Source organism: Lissotriton helveticus, chromosome 12 (assembly GCF_964261635.1).
Source record: "Lissotriton helveticus chromosome 12, aLisHel1.1, whole genome shotgun sequence".
Classification (NCBI taxonomy): Eukaryota; Metazoa; Chordata; class Amphibia; order Caudata; family Salamandridae; genus Lissotriton; species Lissotriton helveticus.
In genome coordinates, this window is record NC_136073.1 from 795,550,290 (window position 1) to 795,575,153 (window position 24,864).

At 47.7% G+C, this 24,864-nt stretch overlaps 1 protein-coding gene across 3 annotated transcripts in view; it reads left to right on the top strand.

Annotated features, from left to right (window-relative positions):
• Positions 1 to 596: 596 nt before the first annotated feature.
• LOC144799924 (C-C motif chemokine 25-like) overlaps positions 597 to 24,864 on the top strand; it is a 70,884-nt gene continuing 46,616 nt past the window's right edge. For 2 of the 3 annotated variants that reach the window (XM_078671551.1, XM_078671550.1), the window contains exon 1: positions 1,289 to 1,593. The gene's annotated coding sequence lies outside the window, so the exon portion shown is untranslated. Of the gene's footprint in view, positions 714 to 1,288; positions 1,594 to 24,864 lie in introns of those variants that run through there. The other variant, XM_078671549.1, reaches the window with a different exon arrangement.

Below are 24,864 nucleotides of genomic sequence, written 5' to 3' on the forward strand. Positions count from 1 at the left end.
CATTTGTCACTACTTCAAGGCCTACATCTCCCAATAGGATAACATTGGGGTTACCTCATTACATTTAATAAGCTGTTACTTGCACATGGGAACAGGTGACTCATTCATGTTTGGTGTTTTGGGAATTGTAATGAAAAATCCTAACGTATGGTGAAGTTAGATTTCACATTACTATTTCTAAAATGCCACTTTTGGAAAGTTGCTATTTTCCTGCCTGGGCCATTTGGTGCATGCAGGTTGTCTCTGGGTTACATGATGGGTGTAGTTAACAGTCTGGCTTTGTGTATTCCTCCTAGACAGCCACACACAATAGGGAGCTTAAGTGTGCCTAGGTGGGCCATCACTGGCAAGATGAAAGGGAGGAGCTGGGCACGGCCCCACTTACACTTGAATAGGTGGTGTCCTGCCGCAACACAAAGGGCTATATACCCCCTGTCGTTAGTATTGAGCCAGGGCAAGGCAAACAGGGCACCTGTGCACTTCAAAGGCACACCTATAGAAGCTTCTCTCACTTCAAAGGCAGAACTCAGTAGTAGCTCTCAGCACAGAAAAGGTTGGAGACAACTGGTCTAATTTTTTTTTTTTTATCTTCGTAGACAATGCAGTAAGACCACAGCTATCAACGGTACAATAGGCGCAGTGACACCAGGGTCCTGGGGTTCCGAGCCGCGCACTGCAACTCAATTATGGATTTCTTTTCTACTAAACCAGAGGTAGGAACCCACTTTTCTTGATTTTTAATAAGGCCAGTGCCACTGGAAGTATACAAATTTGCAACCTTTAGCAGCATTTTCTGAATAATTATGGATTTGCCACATTTGCCACACAACCTATCATCGGCTGCATAATAGGTCAATTTCAGCAACAAAAACAAATTTCTATCTCAAACGGATCAAAAGTTACTGAAAACGCCGCATGCCTGACTGAATACAACCTTTATGGTGCCTATTTCTGTATTTGGGTGTCAAAGTGGTACTAATGAGGTGGAACATTTACCCCGAAAGTGTTTATTTGTGTAAAAAAAGGCAAAATAATAAGCTAATACTATAAAAAAAAATGGCCCCGCATTACGCTGCATAATTTGCGTTTTCTTGCCACATAATTTAGTCAACCCAGCTGCATAATTTAATCCTCCCTTGCCGCATAATCCCAGATGCCCTGATGAAGGCCCTTGGCACCAACCAACACATACCACCGCTGTACAGCGTTTCTCCATCCATCTTGAAGTGATAAGATCTCACTTGCTTTCACGACAGGCCCTAAGAGAGCAGAATGCTTTTCTTTGTTTGCACAGTATCAAAGTACAGCCGCAGGGGTGACACCTCGGAGTTTCTTATCGTTGTTTGACTGGAAGCGTGCTGGAGCGAGGGTGGAAAGCCGATATTCACCTCCATGCCAGCAGAGAGAGGCAGGTGAGGGCGGGGCTGCAGGCTATAAAGCGGGGCTGACTTCGCACCTGCATTCCCAAACAGACGAGTCCTGACAGAGAAAAAACCCCGTCCTTTCGCGCTCCTCGAAGCAGGCTTCCAGGCCCAGAAAGCCAACGCGAGCTCTCGGCTGTCTAGTGCCTGGCGCAGCGCTTGCGTCACTGAGGTAAGTGCTCAGCGCCTTGAGACCCGCAATAAACTTTTTTTTTTTTTTTACAAAATGTTGGTGACACCCGTCCTCTGCACACCTCTTCACTCGCAACACAAGTTAATAAAAAAATAAAAAACGAAAAAAAATGCAGACAGGGCCACAGGTTTGTGCATGCACTTTGGCGCCTAGCCAGGGGTATGACGCACTATATAAATGCAACTACAATGCAATGCGTTTTCAGTGCTTAATATGTGTTGTTTGCTAGGAAGTAAAGTCGGATTTCAAAGATTAATATACGAACAGGGGTGAGTTACATACATTGGGGCAGATTTACAAGCCCCTTGCGTCACGTTTGCGTCACTTTTCCCATGTTAAAAGTGACGCAAAAGTGGCGCAAGGGGCTTGTAAATAAGCCCCGATGTGCATAGAGTTGTGAAAGGCCAAAGGATCTTTGGGGACTTTAAAATCTCTATTGTAGCACAAGACCATAACAAATTCAAGATCCTAGTAAGTGGGCTGGGATGCGATAGGTCTGTGTACACAGTCTCTAAGTCCCCAGGCCAGAACTGCAGGTGCATCCATTGATATTTAATGTATACATCCCTATGCAAACAGTCACGCTTGCAATTGTGTTTTATTTAATTAATACGTTGAATGCTGACTCAGCTGTTCAGTTGACTTCTGACTAAGGGAATGTGACTCGTCATTATTATAAACCAATTGGGATCTTGGAACTAGTTGTGTGAAGGATAAGTTGCAAAGATCTCTGACTTGGAACCTGCAATAATATTTAGAAAGTACTCAAACTTCTCAAGGTGAGAGGATTGCAAGTTTTAGATAATAGGGCAGCATTATTAGCCCCTTGTAGTAGCAGAACACAGTTCAACCAATCAGGAACCGACCGCCATCTTGAACTTCATGTATAGCAAACGTCCTTGAAATTGCCAAACTTTGGGTGCGGTCAAGGGTGAAGTGATAACCCTCTTCAGTCCCAACTAATATTTCTGTCTTAATCGTGGTGGAAACAGATAAACTCTGTGCCCATTATATGGCACAATAACATGAGAAAACAGGCAGAGAGAGAGAGATGCAGCAATTCTGCACCCTTCGTGTTATTCCCCATTATTAACTCGGTAACTAATACTTGTTTGGAAATGGTGGAGTCATACAGTACGGAACCATTGCTGTGTAACTCATCTTCATCTCAGTTAAAAAAAAAATTGATTTATCCACAGTAAATCATAAAAGTACATGAAATACAATTAATTGCTAAAAACTCAGTTGTGAGCAGTGTTCAAACTTTGTCAATCCTGTCTTGTAAAGGCCTGGTTTTCATCTTCTTGGTAGACACTAGCTCTGACAACAGCCGCTACTCGCATGTAATAAACTATTACAAGTGACCGGTGACACAACAGCAGCCACCAGCGTGGTGTCAGTGCACAGGTCTTTATCTGTGGGCAGGGCTAGTTTGAAAATGCTCACAGTGCTAGCCAGCCGCCCCCTGGTACTGGCCATCTTACTGCAAACATTTGTATATGTTCAATAGCTCTCAGACTGGACCCCTTTGATGAAGCTGGTTATGTTCTACCTGTTATGAGCTGCAAATCTCCAAATGCCAATACCATCCGCCCAGCTGGATAAACTGAGTATCATTAAAATGAGTAACACTAGCACTGATTATTACTTCACTCAGAAATGCCAAAGCTGCCATTTTAGGCACCCTATAAAAGAGGGATTGGCATTACACCATGTTAGGGAACTGACGAGCTGGTGCAAGAGGAGGCAGTAATGCATGGATGTCTCTCCGTTGAAACTGTCAAACAGTGAAGTCTCTCTGCCAATGGCCTTCTTGCAAATAGAAAGCAATGGTAAAATGAGAGAAAGGACCTTGGTCTTTTGTCTCACAGCCAGCTTGCAGCCAAGTAGTGTAGAGATTAAAATATATTCAAACTTGGCAAAGTTCTGGGATGTAATTGGGGTCAAAGGGCCTTTGGTGCTATTTACCACAGCACTACTAGTCAATCAGCATCTCTTGTAAATGGGGCGTGGAAAGAGAATTTGATTTAAATTGTTAATGTTTTTATTAAAGCAGTCAAGTAGCATAGAGGTTAAAATATACTCAAATACGCTTGAGAGTAATGTAACATCCTCTTGTAGACCAGTGGCGGCTCCTCTGCTAAGGCGGAGGAGCGTCGTCCTACTGCTGAAAAGGAAAAATAAAATAATAATAAAGTATCGTTATTTACATTTTATTTTCCCTATTGCAGTCAGTGATGGAGTTGGGTGGGGCTAGCCACAGCATGGGAGGAGGAGTTTGACTCCCTAAGTGCGCATGAACTGTTTGGCCGGCCCTCTTGAGCCGACCAAACAGTTCATGCACACTTTGCATGTTCCTACCGGGCTGCATTACACAGCCTGGTCAGGAACATGCACAGGCTCCCTGTACCGGTCTGAGCGCCGATCCACGGCACTCGGGCCAATCAAAATGCTGCATTGCAGTATTGTGATTGGCTCAGGGGAGCCTGCCTGTCCGGGTGCTTCCCTCTGCCAGCTGGGACAGGAATAGGAAGAGAACGAGGATGAAGGACAGAGGATGGGGGAGAGGCGACGACCGGCCGTTAAAGGCAAGTCCTTTTATTTAATTCCTCTCCCAATCCCCCACTCCCGCCCCACCACCCTGTCTGGCAGCAGCCACTGCTGTTGTAGACCCAAGACCTTATCAAGGCACTAATCCATGGCTGACCTGGACAATTTGCTACACAGGCCTTTTCCAAGTGTTCTGCGGGCTCGGGCTTCTGTGAGACAAGGATGGGCTACCATGACCCATCCACCCCGCCATGACCCATCCACCCCACCATGACCCATCCACCCCACCATGACCCATCCACCCCACTATGACTCATCCACCCCACCCTGACTCATCCACCCCGCCATGACCCATCCACCCCGCCATGACCCTTTCAGCCTGCCATGACCCATCCACACCACCATGACCCATCCACTCCACTATGACTCATCCACCCCACCATGACTCATCCACCCCGCCATTACTCATCCACCCCGCCATGACATATCCACCCTACCATGACATATCCACCCTGCCATGACCCATCCACCCCACTATGACCCATCCACCCCACTATGACTCATCCACCCCGCCATGACCCATCCACCCCACCATGACCCATCCACCCCACTATGACTCATCCACCCCACCATGACTCATCCACCCCGCCATGACCCATCCACCCCACTATGACCCATCCACCCCACTATGACTCATCCGCCCCGACATGACCCATCCACCCCACCATGACCCATCCACCCCACTATGACTCATCCACCCCACCATGACTCATCCACCCCGCCATGACATATCCACCCTGCCATGACCCATCCACCCCACTATGACTCATCCACCCCACCATGACCCACCCACCCCACTATGACTCATCCACCCCACCATGACCCATCCACCCAACTATGACTAATCCACCCAACTATGACTAATCCACCCCACCATGACCCATCCACCCCGCCATGACCCATCCACCCTGCCATGACCCATCCACCCTGCCATGACCCATCCACCCCACCATGACCCATCCACCCCACTATGACCCATCCACCCCACCATGACCCATCCACCCCGCCATGACCCATCCACCCCACCATGACTCATCCACCCACACCATGACCCATCCACCCCACTATGACTCATCCACCCCCCATTGACCCATCCACCCCGCCATGACCCATCCACCCTGCCATGACTCATCCACCCCACCATGACCCATCCACGCCACTATGACTCATCCACCCCACCATGACTCATTTACCCCGCCATGACCCATCCACCCCGCCATGACCCATCCATCCCACCATGACCCATCCACCCCACCATGACTCATCCACCCCAGCATGACCCATCCACCCCGCCATGACCCATCCACCCTGCCATGACCCATCCACCCCACCATGACCCATCCACCCCACTATGACCCATCCACCCCACCATGACCCATCCACCCCGCCATGACCCATCCACCCCACCATGACTCATCCACCCACACCATGACCCATCCACCCCACTATGACTCAGCCACCCCCCATTGACCCATTTACCCCGCCATGACCCATCCACCCTGCCATGACTCATCCACCCCACCATGACCCAGCCACCCCACTATGACTCATCCACCCCACCATGACTCATCTACCCCGCCATGACCCATCCACCCCGCCATGACCCATCCATCCCACCATGACCCATCCACCCCACCATGACCCATCCACCCCACTATGACTCATCCACCCCACCATGACCCATCCACCTCACCATGACCCATCCATCCCACTATGACTCATCCACCCCACCATGACCCATCCACCCCACTATGACTCATCCACCCCACCATGACCCATCCACCCTGCCATGACTCATCCACCCCACCATGACCCATCCACCCCACTATGACCCATCCACCCCACTATGACTCATCCACCCCACCATGACCCATCCACCCCACCATGACCCATCCACCCCACTATGACTCATCCACCCCACCATGACTCATCCACCCCGCCATGACTCATCCACCCTGCCATGACATATCCACCCTGCCATGACCCATCCACCCCACTATGACTCATACACCCCACTATGACTCATCCACCCCACCATGACCCATCCACCCCACTATGACCCATCCACCCCACCATGACCCATCCACCCCAGTATGACTCATCCACCCCACGATGACTCATCCACCCCACCATGACTCATCCACCCCACCATGACCCATCCACCCTGCCATGACCCATTCACCCCACCATGACCCATCCACCCCACCATGACCCATCCACCCCACTATGACTCCTCCACCCCACCATGACCCATCCACTTCGCCATGACCCATCCACCCCACTATGACTCATCCACCCCACCATGACCCATCCACCCCACTATGACTCATCCACCCCACCATGACCCATCCACCCTGCCATGACTCATCCACCCCACCATGACCCATCCACCCCACTATGACCCATCCACCCCACTATGACTCATCCACCCCACCATGACTCATCCACCCCGCCATGACTCATCCACCCCGCCATGACATATCCACCCTGCCATGACCCATCCACCCCACTATGACTCATCCACCCCACTATGACTTCTGCGCAGTGGCTTAGTCCCTGCTCCCTGGAAGCAAGCTCTTATCACGCCATTGTTGAAAAAACCCTCCTTAAATCCTGAGTGTCTACAGAATTATCGGCCCATTTCCCTGCTACCATTCCCGGCAAAAATTGCCGAGCGCTGGGTGAGCTCATGCCTCTCCAAACATCTGGAGCAGAATCATTTCCTGGATGAAATACAATTCGGTTTCCGTCCAGCCCATGGCACCGAAACAGCCCTACTCACTGCCATGGAGGACCTTCGAATGCGCGCAGACAGGGGCCAGGCAGTAGCTCTGATCCTGCTGGACCTGTCTGCCGCATTCGATACGGTTAATCACGGGATTCTATTGGAGAGACTAAGGGAGGCCGGAGTGGGCGGCATTGCCCGGCACTGGTTTCGCTCCTTCCTGCGGGACAGGAAGCAGGCTGTGTCCCTTCCCCCGTTTCAATCTGCCTTCTCCCCGGTGTTCTACGGGGTGCCTCAAGGCTCGTCCATCAGCCCGATTTTATTTAACGTTTACCTTAAACCACTGATTACGTTGATAAAATCCCACAGGCTAAAGGCAATAAACTACGCTGACGACACTCAACTCATCCTCTCTTGGGAGGGCGAGGAATCGATCCCTTTGGAATCTTTTCATGACTGTCTACGAGGCACGGCTGGGTGGCTACACAACAACTCTCTACAGTTCAACGCCTCCAAAACTGAGGTTCTGTTCTGTGCAGGAAGTCGGATCCCCCGCCCGTTCCCGGTGGAGTTTTGGCCCCCTGAATCCCTGGAAAAGCCACAGCCGGTCACCACTGTTCGTAATCTGGGTGTTATCATGGATAACAAACTCAGCATGGAAGCCCAGGTTGCGAAAACAGTGTCCACCTGCTCGGCCCTCATTCGCTCCCTTCGTAAGATCTTGCCACTTCTTCCCTTACAGGCCCGGGCTTTAATAGTCAGGTGTACCATTCTTAGTCGCCTTGACTATTGCAATGCGCTGCTACTCGAGGCTCCTTCCATGCTGTTAGACAGACTCCAAAGAGTTCAATCCGCCGCTGCCAAACTGGCCCTTGGTTGGCCTAGGAGATCTTCGGCCACTGCGGCAATGGCCGAGCTTCACTGGCTCCCATTGAAACAGCGAGTGGCCTTTTAATCCCTCTGTCTCGTTTTTAAAGCCCTGCAGGGAGTTGGGCCCAGCTCTCTGCAAACCATGTTTGACTGGTACATTCCAACCAGAGCCCTCCGATCCACAACGGCCTGCCTTGTAAAAGTACAGAGATTTAAAAAGGTCAGGACCGGAGGCAGATCTTTCAAAGTTGCAGCTGCCAAACTTTGGAATAGCATGCCCCTGGACATCCGCCAAACAAAGGAACTTCTCCCTTTTGGGAAACGGGTCAAAACTTGGCTGTTTCCTAAATGTTAAACTTCTGACCACTCTATTGCTGCCTCCCAGTGCATTCCATCTTAGGAGATATCTCAGCGCCAGGATACCTGTAAGGTGACAGCCGCGCTATACAAATGCTTTAAATAAATAATTAAATAAATAAATGACTCATCCACCCCACCATGACTCATCCACCCCGCCATGACTCATCCACCCCGCCATGACATATCCACCCTGCCATGACCCATCCACCCCACTATGACTCATCCACCCCACTACGACTCATCCACCCCACCATGACCCATCCACCCCACTATGACTCATCCACCCCACCATGACCCATCCACCCTGCCATGGCTCATCCACCCCACCATGACCCATCCACCCCACTATGACCCATCCACCCCACTATGACTCATCCACCCCACCATGACCCATCCACCCCACCATGACCCATCCACCCCACCATGACACATCCACCCCACTATGACTCATCCACCCCACCATGACTCATCCACCCCGCCATTACTCATCCACCCCGCCATGACATATCCACCCTGCCATGACTCATCCACCCCGCCATGACATATCCACCCTGCCATGACCCATCCACCCCACTATGACTCATCCACCCCACTATGACCCATCCACCCCACTATGACCCATCCACCCCACTATGACTCATCCACCCCACCATGACCCATCCACCCCACCATGACACATCCACCCCACTATGACTCATCCACCCCACCATGACTCATCCACCCCGCCATGACTCATCCACCCCGCCATGACATATCCACCCTGCCATGACCCATCCACCCCACTACGACTCATCCACCCCACCATGACTCATCCACCCCGCCATGACGTATCCACCCTGCAATGACCCATCCACCCCACTATGACTCATCCACCCCACCATGACCCATCCACCCCACCATGACCCATCCACCCCACCATGACTCATCCACCCCGCCATGACATATCCACCCTGCCATGACCCATCCACCCCACTATGACTCATCCACCCCGCCATGACATATCCACCCTGCCATGACCCATCCACCCCACTATGACTCATCCACCCCACTATGACCCATCCACCCCACTATGACCCATCCACCCCACTATGACTCATCCACCCCACCATGACCCATCTACCCCGCCATGACTCATCCACCCCGCCATGACATATCCACCCTGCCATGACCCATCCACCCCACTATGACTCATCCACCCCACTATGACCCATCCACCCCACTATGACCCATCCACCCCACTATGACTCATCCACCCCACCATGACCCATCCACCCCACCATGACACATCCACCCCACTATGACTCATCCACCCCGCCATGACATATCCACCCTGCCATGACCCATCCACCCCACTATGACTCATCCACCCCACTATGACCCATCCACCCCACTATGACCCATCCACCCCACTATGACTCATCCACCCCACCATGACCCATCCACCCCACCATGACACATCCACCCCACTATGACTCATCCACCCCACCATAACTCATCAACCCCGCCATGACTCATCCACCCCCCCATGACATATCCACCCTGCCATGACCCATCCACCCCACTATGACTCATCCACCCCACCATGACTCATCCACCCCGCCATGACGTATCCACCCTGCAATGACCCATCCACCCCACTATGACTCATCCACCCCACCATGACCCATCCACCCCACCATGACCCATCCACCCCACCATGACCCATCCACCCCGCCATGACCCATCCACCCTGCCATGACTCATCCACCCCACCATGACCCATCCACCCCACTATGACTCATCCACCCCACCATGACTCATCCACCCCGCCATGACACATCCACCCTGCCATGACCCATCCACCCCACCATGACCATCCACCCCACCATGACACCATGACCCATCCACCCCACTATGACTCATCCACCCCACCATGACCCATCCACCCCACCATGACCCATCCACCCCACTATGACTCATCCACCCCACCATGACTCATCCACCCCGCCATGACACATCCACCCTGCCATGACCCATCCACCCCACCATGACCATCCACCCCACCATGACACCATGACCCATCCACCCCACCATGACTCATCCACCCCGCCATGACATATCCACCCTGCCATGACCCATCCACCCCACTATGACTCATCCACCCCACTATGACCCATCCACCCCACTATGACCCATCCACCCCACTATGACTCATCCACCCCACCATGACCCATCCACCCCACCATGACACATCCACCCCACTATGACTCATCCACCCCGCCATGACATATCCACCCTGCCATGACCCATCCACCCCACTATGACTCATCCACCCCACTATGACCCATCCACCCCACTATGACCCATCCACCCCACTATGACTCATCCACCCCACCATGACCCATCCACCCCACCATGACACATCCACCCCACTATGACTCATCCACCCCACCATAACTCATCAACCCCGCCATGACTCATCCACCCCCCCATGACATATCCACCCTGCCATGACCCATCCACCCCACTATGACTCATCCACCCCACCATGACTCATCCACCCCGCCATGACGTATCCACCCTGCAATGACCCATCCACCCCACTATGACTCATCCACCCCACCATGACCCATCCACCCCACCATGACCCATCCACCCCACCATGACCCATCCACCCCGCCATGACCCATCCACCCTGCCATGACTCATCCACCCCACCATGACCCATCCACCCCACTATGACTCATCCACCCCACCATGACTCATCCACCCCGCCATGACACATCCACCCTGCCATGACCCATCCACCCCACCATGACCATCCACCCCACCATGACACCATGACCCATCCACCCCACTATGACTCATCCACCCCACCATGACCCATCCACCCCACCATGACCCATCCACCCCACTATGACTCATCCACCCCACCATGACCCATCCACCCCACTATGACTCATCCACCCCACCATGACCCATCCACCCTGCCATGACTCATCCACCCCACCATGACCCATCCACCCCACTATGACCCATCCACCCCACTAGGCCTCCTCCACCCCACCATGACCCATCCACCCCGCCATGACCCATCCACCCCACCATGACCCATCCACCCCACTATGACTCATCCACCCCACCATGACCCATCCACCCCACTATGACTCATCCACCCCACCATGACCCATCCACCCCACTATGAATCATCCACCCCACCATGACCCATCCACCCCACTATGACTCATCCACCCTTCCATGACTCATCCACCCCGCCATGACCCATCCACCCCACCATGACCCATCCACCCCACCATGACCCATCCACCCCACCATGACCCATCCACCCCACCATGACCCATCCACCCCACCATGACCCATCCACCCCGCCATGACCCATCCACCCCGCCATGACCCTTTCACCCTGCCATGACCCATCCACCCCACCATGACCCATCCACCCCGCCATGACCCATCCACCCCACTATGACTCATCCACCCCACCATGACCCATCCACCCCACTATGACTCATCCACCCCAACATGACCCATCCACCCTGCCATGACTCGTCCACCCCACCATGACCCATCCACCCCACTATGACCCATCCACCCCACTATGACTCCTCCACCCCACCATGACCCATCCACCCCGCCATGACCCATCCACCCCACCATGACCCATCCATCCCACTATGACTCATCCACCCCACCATGACCCATCCACCCCGCCATCACCCATCCACCCCACTATGACTCATCCACCCCACCATGACCCATCCACCCCACTATGACTCATCCACCCCACCATGACCCATCCACCCCACTATGACTCATCCACCCTTCCATGACCCATCCACCCCGCCATGACCCATCCACCCCACCATGACCCATCCACCCCACCATGACCCATCCACCCCACCATGACCCATCCACCCACCATGACCCATCCACCCCGCCATGACCCTTTCACCCTGCCATGACCCATCCACCCCACCATGACCCATCCACCCCGCCATGACCCATCCACCCCTCCATGACCCATCCACCCCACCATGACCCATTCCAGTCTCAGCCTTCTCCATTGTGGGGCTCAATAAACCTTTTTGCATGGGCTGCTTTTGGTTCCCAGTCCGGCCATGTACTCATGAATTACTTCTCTAAGGGATTTGAAGACTTTTGTGTCTCACAGTATCCCAATTACATATATTTTGGGGTACCTTACCCGTACACAGGGCCTGATTTAGATCTTGGCTGACAGGTTACTCCATCACAATGGTGACGGATATCCCGCCCGCCGAAACATAAATCCCATAGGATATAATTGGATTTATATACGGCGGACAGGATATTCGTCACCGCTGTGACGGAGTAATCCATCTGCCACGATTTAAATGAGGCCTTTAGTTTTAGTTCAGCTTCTTGCGCATTCTTCCCGTTAGATAATTTTATTAGGTGGCTACCAATATTTGTGACATCATAAATATGATGGAGTTTTCTCTAAATTCCCTATTGGAAGTTGCCTAAAGTCTTCACTTGCAAGCTTGGAGCAGGAAACCTGCTGCCAAACTCTACCTCCCTTTTGGGATTCAAGCACAGAGCGTGCCTGAGTTGAATCCAAACTCTTACAGCCAGGTTCATCATAGTGAAATCGGCTCGCAAAGGGCCAGATTCTGAGTATCTGGCCCTGTGCAAGCGCTATTTTTGCATTTGGGATTCATCATCCCAAATGCAAAAATCGCAAATATAGAACTCGCGAAATTGCGATGAATTGCATTTAAGGAATCTCAAATTTCGATTCCTTAAATGCAATTCATGAACCATTTAAAAATTGCGAATTCGCAATCTGGGGCCGCTATTTACCGCGAAGTATAACTACGTGGTAAATAGCGAAAACTTAGAAAAATGCACTTCAGTGCATTTTTCTAAGTTGTATGTTACACAAACACATGTCCTTTGGACATGTGTGTGTGCAACACCAGTGTACCTTACCATTTATGGGGTGCTACAGGGTGTCCTTTGAACACCCTGGCACCCTTGAAATCGCTTCCTTATTTGCGATTCGCTAATTGCTAATCGCAAATAAGGAATGACTCCCCATTCATTCCTATGGGCCTGTAGGCCCATAGGAATGAATGGGAAAGCCATTCCTTATTTGCGATTAGCAATTAGCGAATCGCAAATAAGGAAGCAGTAGAAATCGCAAAATAAATTGCAATTTCTACCTGCATCCCGTTTTGCGAGTCTTTAATAGCGATTCCTTAAAAATCGCTATTAAGGACTCGCAAAACGGGACTTTGATGAATCTGGGGGTTAGCGTTTTGAACACACCATCTGTCTATAATGACACTGGAGTCAGGAAATGGGAGGCATAAATGTAAGTCATGCACTTTTTTCCCCAAGATTTTCCAACCCGACGACTGTCAAAGACCTTGAGCATAAACCAAGCAGTTTGATCAATTTCCAATACTGGATTGATCAAAACATAGATTGAGCACAATGAAGACCTGCCAAGCTATACGTCAATCCTGAATCCCATTTCTGATGCTCTCGCTCCCTATGCACTCAACTTGATTTGAGTGAAAGTAAGTTTTGCTCTTTCAAATGTGGCTGTCGGTGGAAGGTTGTGTCTGGTCATTTAGATCCCGCTCCGGTGCACACAGTTCTGCTTGGATTACATGCCGCAACTTTACGGTAACACGCATCTGATAAAAAACCAACGCCAATCAATCAAACTGAATAGCTCACAGTTGGTGGAATGCTGTCAAGCAACCATAGACAGGATCACTGTATTACTTTGTATAAAATAGGTTTTCTTGAAGGATTTCCAAAACACCAGCTACAAAGGAGCTCTGTTCTCAAATAGACCCTGAGGATTCTACAATTTCAATTCCTACCACAGTGGTTGTAAAGAGGGCTAGTAAATGAAGCAGGGGCTGTCACAGCTCTCCAGGCAGGTATTCTACCTTTACTACGCGGTCATTACTTCGTATTACCGTTACTACACATATTTTAGTTCGCAGATGCCATTACTTAGATGCATTTGCTTAGCATGTATTTACTACGCATGTTCCATTACTTAGCATGCACGTACTACGCATAATGGAGTTACTGTGCAACATCCTGGAAAATGGAAGTGCTTTTCCAATCCAATCCAATCCAATCCGAAGTGCTTTTCATAAAGGTGGGAGTACCTGTGAAACAAGTTGCAGATGGAGAATATGATATTTGAAGTTTAACACTGTTTAGGTTGTTAAATAAAAACCCCAAAGTCAAAAATTGCTGATTATAGAGGACAAGAACCTCTGTGAAGTTTATCCTCCAGCATGCACTAGTTTCCCACAGCACAGCAGCTCACAGAAATCAAAAATAATAAGTGTGGTGGGAATTTATGTTTTTGTTTTATTATAGTTGTATGTATAAAGGTAAAATGTGTAGTTGTTGGTTGAAAAGACATCTTCCTTCTGCAGTCTCAGCAAAGAGTGAGAACAAAACAGGGAGTGACATTCAGGAGCTGCAAAGAACAGGATGATACTTTCATTGTAACATCGATGTGAGTGACAGGTATAGAACAAATGTTTTCATGACCTCTGCTATTAATACCTTTGGGCAAAAGTTTCACCTTTTTAGTGCCAGTTTAAGTCCCCAATGGAGTAATCAGCAACTGAAAGTAATCAGTTGACTATTGGACAGGGGTTGCTCCTGCAAGCATCATGAGCTAGCACTTTATTTTGTAACATTTGTTGTTTTTGAGCCAGGGGCGCATTTTTTGTTGAAAGAAGGTAGGCAGCTGTTGGTGTATCATATGGCAAGTGTATTAAATCCATACATATAAGGAAAACATAGCAGTAGCAGATTCGCATAAGTCCAGAGACATTTTAAGGCAAAGTGGGGACTGGCCCAGGGCTCCCACCTTTAAAGATACCCATGGGCAAGTAAACCTTCTCTTTATCCAGCTCAACTCTCTCTTTCTATATCTCAGTCTCTCTCCCCTCTACCTATTTCTACCTCTGAGTCTCCTTTGTTTTGCCCAGTGGCATCTTAAGGATTTTTGGGGGGACCTGGAAAGGCATATTTCAACTGTTTATGTGAGAACCCCGTTTCTGAAAGTTTGTTTGGTGTTATGTGGACTTCATCTTGCAGAAAATGGGAGATACATTACAAACAAGGGAACCCAAAACAGTGCTTAATTTGTAAAAAAAAACAATAAGTGCCAGGGCTCTGGTCAGGAGGCCACTGAAGTTTCTACCACACATTGCCATTGCCATGCTGCCAGTGATAGTAACAACAACTACAAACCATCTAACTCCTACAAGTGTGACAATTTGCAAAGGTGAGATGATCGAAGTTATGGAAGAGATGTGTTAATGCAAGGCAGCCCCCCTCCTTCCAAGCCTCAAAGGGACCCTCGACCAACGCTGGAGGAAAAGCAGGATTGAAGTGTATTGGCGTAAAGGGGGAGGGAAAGGTAGTCCACCTATCATCCCTGGAAACCGAGTCCCAAACTTTCAGAGTAGTGCTGATGGGGGTGCTGATATAAACATTTTTGGGCCTGTCGCTCCTGGGCCTCCATACCAAATCACAGATCGTCCTCCCTGCAACGTAATAGTCATTTTTAGTGCATATTGAATTCATAATTGACTGTTGTTGTAGGCATCTCTAAATTAGCCAGACAGCACCACCCTGTGGCAGACTGTCAAAGCACCAGTGTTAGCAATTAAGTGCCAGTGCTGAGCAGCGGAAACCACCGGCACAAATTAAGCACTGCCCCAAAGAATTTTTGCCTGGGGCCAAAAAATCCATAGGTCAACACTGCATAGATCCAGTGGCCGTGGACAAAGTACAGAGCTTCTGTGGATCTTTCCTTTTCGTTGAGAGGGTATAGTCTTCTTCTCATATTCATACAATAGTGTCTTACTTATGGTAGTCTCAGCCTTGACGTAATAATGCCACTTAGGTCAGTCACTGCAGTAGGTGTACTTTTATGCATGTGGGTCTTGTGGTTGACATCAACTTGTATGAGTAATGTCATGTCTAGTATGTTATATTTTGGGGTTTCAGATGGTTGAAATCTGAAATGTAGGCATTGCATTTACTGAGTGCAGCACTGTGATTAGAATCTGTAGGACAGCTTGGTGTCGCGTGAAGCCAAGAGGTTGCTGCGTCAAAATCTTGCTAGGATCAAAATGTGACCAAATGCCACATTCTATGATGTCGGTCCATCATCATCAAAACTTTATTCGATTTGTTTGCAAAAATCATGTAAGTATACAATACATTAGTGAATCAAAATACATTAAAAGATACAAGTAGTAAAGAACTAAACTTAGCAAAAACAAAACACATTTTAAAATAGCTTAAGATAAGAAAAATCAGTGACCCAAGTATACCTAGGATGAAATACCAAGAACTGTCTCTAAAGACTCCAATAAAAAAACAGGATACATAAAAACACAGATTGGATGTTGATAAAAGCTGTAAATATAAAAACACAGGTTTAATCTGTCTAAAATCCATGGGAACAGACGGGGCCTAAAATACTTATGGCGGAGAGAAGCAAGTCTGGGGCAGACAAAGCACTACATGCCTGGGATCACAAATTGATACATTATCGCATGTGCACAGAGGCATATTAGATGGTTTATGCCAAACCCCACTTGGGAACAGAAGGTGATGGAAAGTGCTAACACTAAAATAAGTTAGAAGACCCTTGTGCAGATGGGGCATTTCCAAAGTAGGCGGGGCTCAATTCATTGTACAGATTTGACCATAACGTATGATCCCATAGACTGCTTGGTCAAGGTCTAAATCCATGCAATTTTCTACGATGCTAGTTATTTTATCCACATGTGCACAGTAAACACAAACGTTACCTTATTGTTGGTAAGGAGGATCATAATGTAACGAGAAGGCTGCATCTGGGAAGATCACTTATGCGTTCTTAAAGAAGCAATTTCAACAGTGAAAGTCGTTTGTTGGTAATCACATTGACACTTTTCCTCTGCACATCAAATCACATAAGCCATATATAGGCAAGTCAGTTGTGTGCTTTGAAGCACCTTAGAAGTGACATATAGTGGTTTACAAGAAGTAATGGGGTCTTTCATACCCTGGGTGGCAGCCCACAGGCTGGGCAGAGCTCATGCCTTCTGCATCTCTGGCCGAGAACCACGTGCACATATGTGCCTATAATTCATCCACTGATTGATGCTTATTTGGCACAGCTGAAGCAGGAGCAAGGTGCAATCGATTTTGGCTGAGCTCAGCATGTGTTTCTGTTTGGAAGCATCCCCCAAAGAGAGAATTTATTTCTGAAAAAAACAACAATGGCCTTAAAGTGCATGGGATTTTCTCCCTGAGTCTTTGAGCCCTTGTTAAATTGCTTTTCCTGGATTCTGCATGCTGGTGCAGACAAACTGTGCACTGAGAGGACCACTCTTAGGGTTGTTCTCCTGATGCTTGGAAAGTACCAGCCCTTTGGCGGATGAACTGCTGGCCTTGACTGATGATCGTTGAGTGGATCCCAGCAGCTAAATCTGACAGAACTGCTGAATTGCTGCAGGTCTTCTCCTGCCAAATGATAAATATATACATATACAGTGTGATCATCACTCAACAAATTTCCTAGTAACTTTTGCAACTGTTATCTATTAGATTGTTTTGCTGCAAAGTATACCCATAATATTATCCAGTGCCAATGCTACGTTAACCTGGTCTAGGCAGCCGCATTATGGTACCACCACTGAGGCCCAGAAGAGGACACCAGACTGCAGCATTTGACCTATAAAATGCCTTGATGCTAGAGGGAAAGAAACAGCCAGCTTTTAAATTGTATTTTTCCTGAGGGTTTAAAAACCTTTGCACTGATAAGATTGTTTATGACTGACCACAGGCTAGACTTCATTCACATCAGTGAGGGAGGCTAGGTGTTTTCCAAATGTGGGATATAAAGAGTAAATACCAAAGGGCATTGTGCATGATATGATTTCCTATCAGTGGCCACAGTACCCTGCTCTGTTGACATTCTACCTACTGTTGCCACACTTGATGAAAAATAAAACACCAGAGAAGTAAGCCACAGCTCAAGCCGCCCTCAACTGTAACCAAACCATCTAGATAGCCATGCATTATTCCTGCCCCACCATTCTGAGTTTTTGAATCCATATCGCCATATTTTTTTGTCCTCATTACACCATGGCTACTGCATTCTGGGCCGGTTGTAAACACCCTTGATCCGTCTGTGGTCCAAGCAGATTCAGACAGTTCCTTACACGGCACCGGTCTACCCACAAGGAGGTGGGGCTAATGCCTCCAAACAGCCTCAATCCATGGCTTGATGTAATTATTGGACTAGTTTTCTGTATCCATGACCCATCTACATATTTATCAACCTGACCATTTCAAAAAATCCTCCCACACTTCTACAGACGTTTGTGGGATCCCTTTAGTATCTAAACTGCATGTCCATTTAACCACATTGAGCCAAGTGATTGGATTTGGAGGTTGGGGATCCAGCCAGTGTTTACACATCTCCCGTCTGGCCAGGAGTATCAAGTAAAATAATAGACCCCGTTGCTTGTAGTTTAAAGCCTGTTGCATATCGCCATTGAATAAGCTGTGGTCCGGCTGCAAAACCACAACACATAAGCTACAGAAAAATCTGGATGTGTGTCAGTTCGTCTTCAGGCTGCAAAAAACCCAAGGGTAATTCTTGGAGGCATGGTATAGCCATGATGCCTTCTTGCATACAAGAATGCAACTTGTAGAATTTGTCCTGCAGAAACCCACTGTTTCTCCTAATCCAGATAGCGTGTAAGGTGGGCATTTAAACCTAAAACAAGTGTGGTTGCACTGTGTGTCAGGAGTTTGAAAGGACCACTGCTATTGGATTATGAGGACTTGCAGAGGTAGCAAGAGTGCAGGGGAGTGGCAGGAGAGTTGGTACATCTTCTGTCTCCTACAGAATGCTTCAAGTTGCTCCCGTTGTCTCAATGTTTATTGTGCTCCAAGAGAGACGGTGAATGTGCAGTTTAGAGATGAGTCAAAGAGAGGCAAGAAAGCCTCTACATACAGTTCATGATTCAAATAATATAATATGCACCCCAAGTCAACATGCCTGCCACGTGCTCCAATACTTGCCATTTGTGTATGGTTTTATGATTTACAATATGAAATCGAATAAAGCTTATTTTCAATTCGATTTGATTCGATACTTGCCTTAAGAGAATGAGGTCAGTATATCAACATGTTTGGTACTTTACAAATTTTCTTTTAAACAACGGGGTTGCAGGATCTTACATCATTGCAATCTGCTGTAGGCAGAAAAAAGATGGCAGACTTGTGCAGGTGATCTGTATTTTTCTTGTGATCTGAATTCTTTGCTTCTAAGACACGTTTGGTAGTTTCAGCCCAGGATGAGTGAACATCTTGTTCATGACAATGCTCTAGAATCATTGAGCTGCACAGCAATTCACTCTCATCTATGGGCTGACTACCTGCAATAGTGGAAAGCCGCTCAACATTTCCAGGTCCAAAATCCAAAGAAGATGTCAGGTCTCTGACTAGATAGGGTAAGAAATTCGAACTGATCTAAATTCCACCACAGTCTACGAAACACTGAATATATACTTGTGACTGGGAGACAAAAATATAAAAGTGCTGATCCTGAAAGCTTAACCAGTAGATCCAACTAACATAGCTTAAGTATTCAGAGCCTTGATAGCCAAGGGCATCATCCCGCTTCACAATAACTTTAACTAAACTCAACTACTTCACCATCTAGCACATTGACTTAACAAATTAGTTTGGATCTTAGCTTAACTTAAAAACATCATGATTCAAGAGCATTACCTATGGTTGCAATCCAAAAAGTGTCCTGAACTTCTTCCCTGAAGAGATGCTGGAATGCTGCTCTAGCTGTGCCCACCTTTCCCTTGCCTGTGTATGCGATTGTCCATCTACGTCTAATTGAACCGGGCATTGTATCCTGCCCCAATCTGTGATAGCATCAACCATACATTGCAGTTGACGTATGTAGGTTTTTAGCATCTCAGATAGCCCTTTTGAGTGATAGCTTTGAACTTTCATGCTATCACCAAAGATCCAAATGAGTTCTTCGAGAAGCTGTGTGGCTCAGAGGTGTGGCATCGCGAGCTGAATGGCTCCGGTATTTGCTATATCGACAGGATGATTCGGTTCGCTTGGCAGATTGGGGAACATTGTGGGTTAGTCGGGTGACAGAGGCAACCTTGTCTAATGGTCCACTTTATCTGGCATTATCCATTGCACCAAAGTGCAGAACAGCGCCAAACTGACGAAAGGCACCATTGTAAGCGATGGCTGACTAATCCTTTAGACAATATAGTCCTATCGTTACTACATTACATTGCAATTCCGGTTCAATCTTGGCGATTCCATAGCGCAAGACCCAAAGTATTGCACATGCAATCGTTGATTTCTGTCTAAGGAATAACATCTTTCTTTTCCAGGATACAATGTTTAGACAGGTGTCTGGTACGGCGATGGACTCCTGCTTCGCCCCCAGCTATGCAAACCTTTTCGTAGGCTGGTGGGAGGAGCAGGTAGCCTGGGCCCCAGGGAACAAAGAATGGTCGGACAAAGTGGTCGCATGGTATAGGTACATTGACGACCTTTTTCTAATATGGGAAGGGTCAAAGGAAGAGGCAGAGAATTACATTAGGTTACTTAATGACAACAATTGTAATCTCAAATTTTCTGGTCAAATCAGCAAAGACACAGTCAACTACTTGGACCTAAAAGTTGAGGTTAGTGAAGGAAAAATAAAGACCTCATTATATCGCAAGCCCACTGCGGGCAACAGCATATTGCATGCGTCTAGTAGCCATCCCCGCAGACTAATTAATAGCATTCCCTACGGGGAATTCTTACGTCTCAGAAGAAACAGTACACTTGACAGTGACTTTGAAAAAGCAGCCCAGGGTAGTGTGGAGAGATTCTTACAGAGAGGGTACAAATAGAAACTTTTACAAGAAACACTTAACCGTGTAAGAAAATTACCTCAACGAACTCTTTTTGATAAAAGAAGTGGTCCAAGCACAGACAGCGGTAAATTCACGCCATACTGTGTGGATTCTTATAGGTTGAGATCCATTATGATTAAACATTGGCATATCCTTAAGACAGATACCATCGTCGGGCCTGATATTCCCCCTGTCCCATTGATTACCTTCAGAAAAGCGAGGTCATCACGAGACCATCTGGTACACAGTCATCTTGACCCAATGGTCAAACAACCAGGGACGTTGAAGGATGCGAAAGGATTCTTCCCTTGCGGGAGATGTAAGGCGTGTGCCTCTAGCAAGCCCACCCTATCTTACGAAATAAGGGGCTGCAAGGGAGGAAGAAAGATCAATAAGTTTATGTCATGTCATACTAGCCATGCAGTATACTGCCTTAGCTGTCCTTGCAACTTAAAGTACATAGGCAGCACTATCAATCCTGTGAAGTTGAGAATCCTCGAGCATATGCGAGCGATCGTGAACAAGGATTTTTCCTATCCGGTCGCTCGCCACTTTGCTATCAAACACAACAGTGATAGAAGTCTTCTCAAATACTTCTGTTTAGATTATGTTCCTGACAATATAAGGGGAGGAAATAAATTACAGAAATTGAGAAGGCTGGAATCACGCTACATAGTAGATTTAGAGACCAAAGCGCCGGGAGGGCTCAACATTGGAGAAGAAATGGCATCACATCTTGGCTAATATGTGATCTGAATTTGGATTAATGATTTCTGTTTGAGTTGTGATAATAGAGTCTGTAATAGAAAACACTATGAATCTTGGTTACTCCTAAGTACAATGTATACCGTTATCATCTAATGTCTCATATTGTATGGGATTTGACAGTTTCTCCTATGAAATAACATATAGAACTACGTGTGTAATCTTGGGAATAGACGGAGGTTTAAATTTTGAATTTTGAATTTTTGATCTGCTGGGTATGGCGGTGTGCGTTATGGAACATGTCTTCCCTATGTGTTTCTTTTACATACGAGGACTTAGCAGCCTTTGGGCTGCAATTGCCGATACACGGCAATATTAAAACTGTTAAGCACTGTTTAGTGCAACTTAAACATGACAGGATACAATTTTGGTGAGTGGTACGCCATCCTCGTATGTTTTGATCACGGGGTCAGATATGGACTAGACGCACATCGGTAACCTCAGCTATTTAAGATTGAAGAGTGTGATACAATATTGTCAAGGACAAGGCGTCTCTCATTCAGAGGGTTGCCTATGCCGATACACGGCAATATAAACTTAGAGCTGGATAAGATTTTGATACAGATTAACAATGCTTAAGTGTGCGCTAAAACACGTTCAGAGATGGCGCTTAATGTTACACATAGCAAAGTCCCTTGTCTATTGCTATCACGCTGTTTGAGTACTTTAAAAATGGCACCATGCATCGCGTTCCCTTATGACACTGAGGAAGGGACGCTTCCCGAAACGCGTTTGTCTTAAATAAAGTTTGTTGAAAACTGTAAGAACCCGTGAGTGCTGCCGCTTTTCTTCTACCTGGATGAAATGTGAGGAAAGCTGTGGAGCAGTTATTTTTGAACGAGGTACACCACCGCGTGGCAGCGGTATTGGTGGACTTTGGAGCAGTTATATATATATATATATATATATATATATATATATATATATATATATATATATATATATATATATATATATATATATATATATATATATGATATATATACATATTCACAAATATATCCAACACACAGGAAACCCATATGAAGAGACGCCACATGAATGTTATCTCAGCTCGCATTTATTTGTTGACAGCCTGCCAGCAGGTAACATCAAGGAACCGCAACATCGGAGGCGTTTGTTTCCATAAGGACTGGAAGCGCTGCTACGAGTGTACAGCTTAAGTTTCAACACCTGACCCAGTGGGTGTGGCCATTGGCATGGTCTTCTGGGTGATGTAGGGCACTCCTTGTCAACCTCAGTGGGTGCGTTGCTAACAGTCTCTGGGTAAAACTTCATAAAAGTGCCAATGTCCAATACAGGGCCTGCCCCGCTTTTCGGCTGCCACACAAGAGCTTGTTGAGCTGGCTCCCCATCTGTAAGGGCGCCAGTTCGCCTTTGTTCGAAAATGCCGTAGCACCCCCTGGTGCCACAGCTGACCTGCCACTCGCGGTGGGCTTCTCTTCGCGACCAGGTTGGGGCAGCCTTTACATCCAACACACAGGAAACCCATATGAAGAGACGCCACACGAAGGTTATCTCAGCTCGCATTTATTCGTTGACAGCCTGCCAGCAGGTAACATCAAGGGACCGCAACATCGGTATAAGCCAGACGCATTTCAGGGGTGAACCTTTCTTTAGTGGCGTTTATTTCCATAAGGGCTGAAAGCGCTGCTATTAATGCACAGCTTAACCCCCCCAGTGGGCGTGGCCATTCGCATGGTCTTCTGGGTGATGTAGTGCACTCCTTGTCAATCTCAGTGGGTGCGTTGCTAACAGTCTCTGGATAAAACTTCATAAAAGTGCCAATGTCCAAGACGGGGCCTGCCCCGCTTTTCGGCTGCCACACAAGAGCTTGTTGAGCTGGCTCCCCACCTGTAAGGGCGCCAGTTCGACTTCGTGTTTTGATATACATATATATATATATATATACGTATATATCTTTCTTATATGTCCTGTCACCCTTTAGTCACACTTCTATGTCTGGCCTGTCCCGGCTTTTGCTTTCGTAAATCTGGTCCCCCTACCCCTCCGGCACTGTGCACAGCCTGAGAGCTCCTGACTGGCTCCAAAGCATGGGGGGCCCCTCCATGTACTTTACAGGGGGGTACCCTCAAGTTTCGTTACGCCACTGATCCTAGCCATGACCTCCTCAACTGCGGGACCTGTTTAAACAGTTTGGTCCTTGAAAGTCTGGACATACACATGGTTTGCTCTTCTAGCCTATGTCCTAACTATGTCCTGTTACAGGAAAGTGAAACCATAAATTCCAGGAATGAAAGCGCGCCGGTAATTACAAGGCCAGGTTTTTAGTCAATCGTATCTTGTACTCAGATCATATTTGCTTACGAAACAGCCTATGCAGTTTTGGAGGTGGGGGGGTGTTAATGAATCATCCATCCAATATCATTTTATGATTTATCGCAAGAGAATTTGGCAAGGCAAGGATCACAGGCAGTTGGTGATAACAGATCAGTAAATGTGCAACCAGATAAAAAGTTGTAAACATCCTCTCAGGCTGCTATAAATGAACTTTGCTACATTTTTACAGACATCTTGGAAGTATGGTAGGTTAGTTGTATTGAAAAACGCCATTTCCAGTTCCTCATCAATTATGTTTGACCAATAGCACTACTGATCTTCTTATTACTAGTACTAGTAGTATCAGGCATAATAGCACTATAAATGTTATTATTTTCCTAACCATTATTAATTCTGCTATTTCTGCTGTTCCTTTTGGTTCCATTATTATTGCTATTTTGATTACTATTACTATCTTTAAGTCAGGGTCTGCAAATTTGCAAACTAAGTGGTTTGCAACTTCATGTAATTTTTCTTAAAACTTTGAAAGATTCACAACGTTGGGAGTCTCATGGAGCGGGCAGTTGGTTGCACCGGAGAGGTGGTTGCGTGTGTGGTGGTGTTTACAGAAGGCCCTGCCTCCACTGGTGATGCCATCTG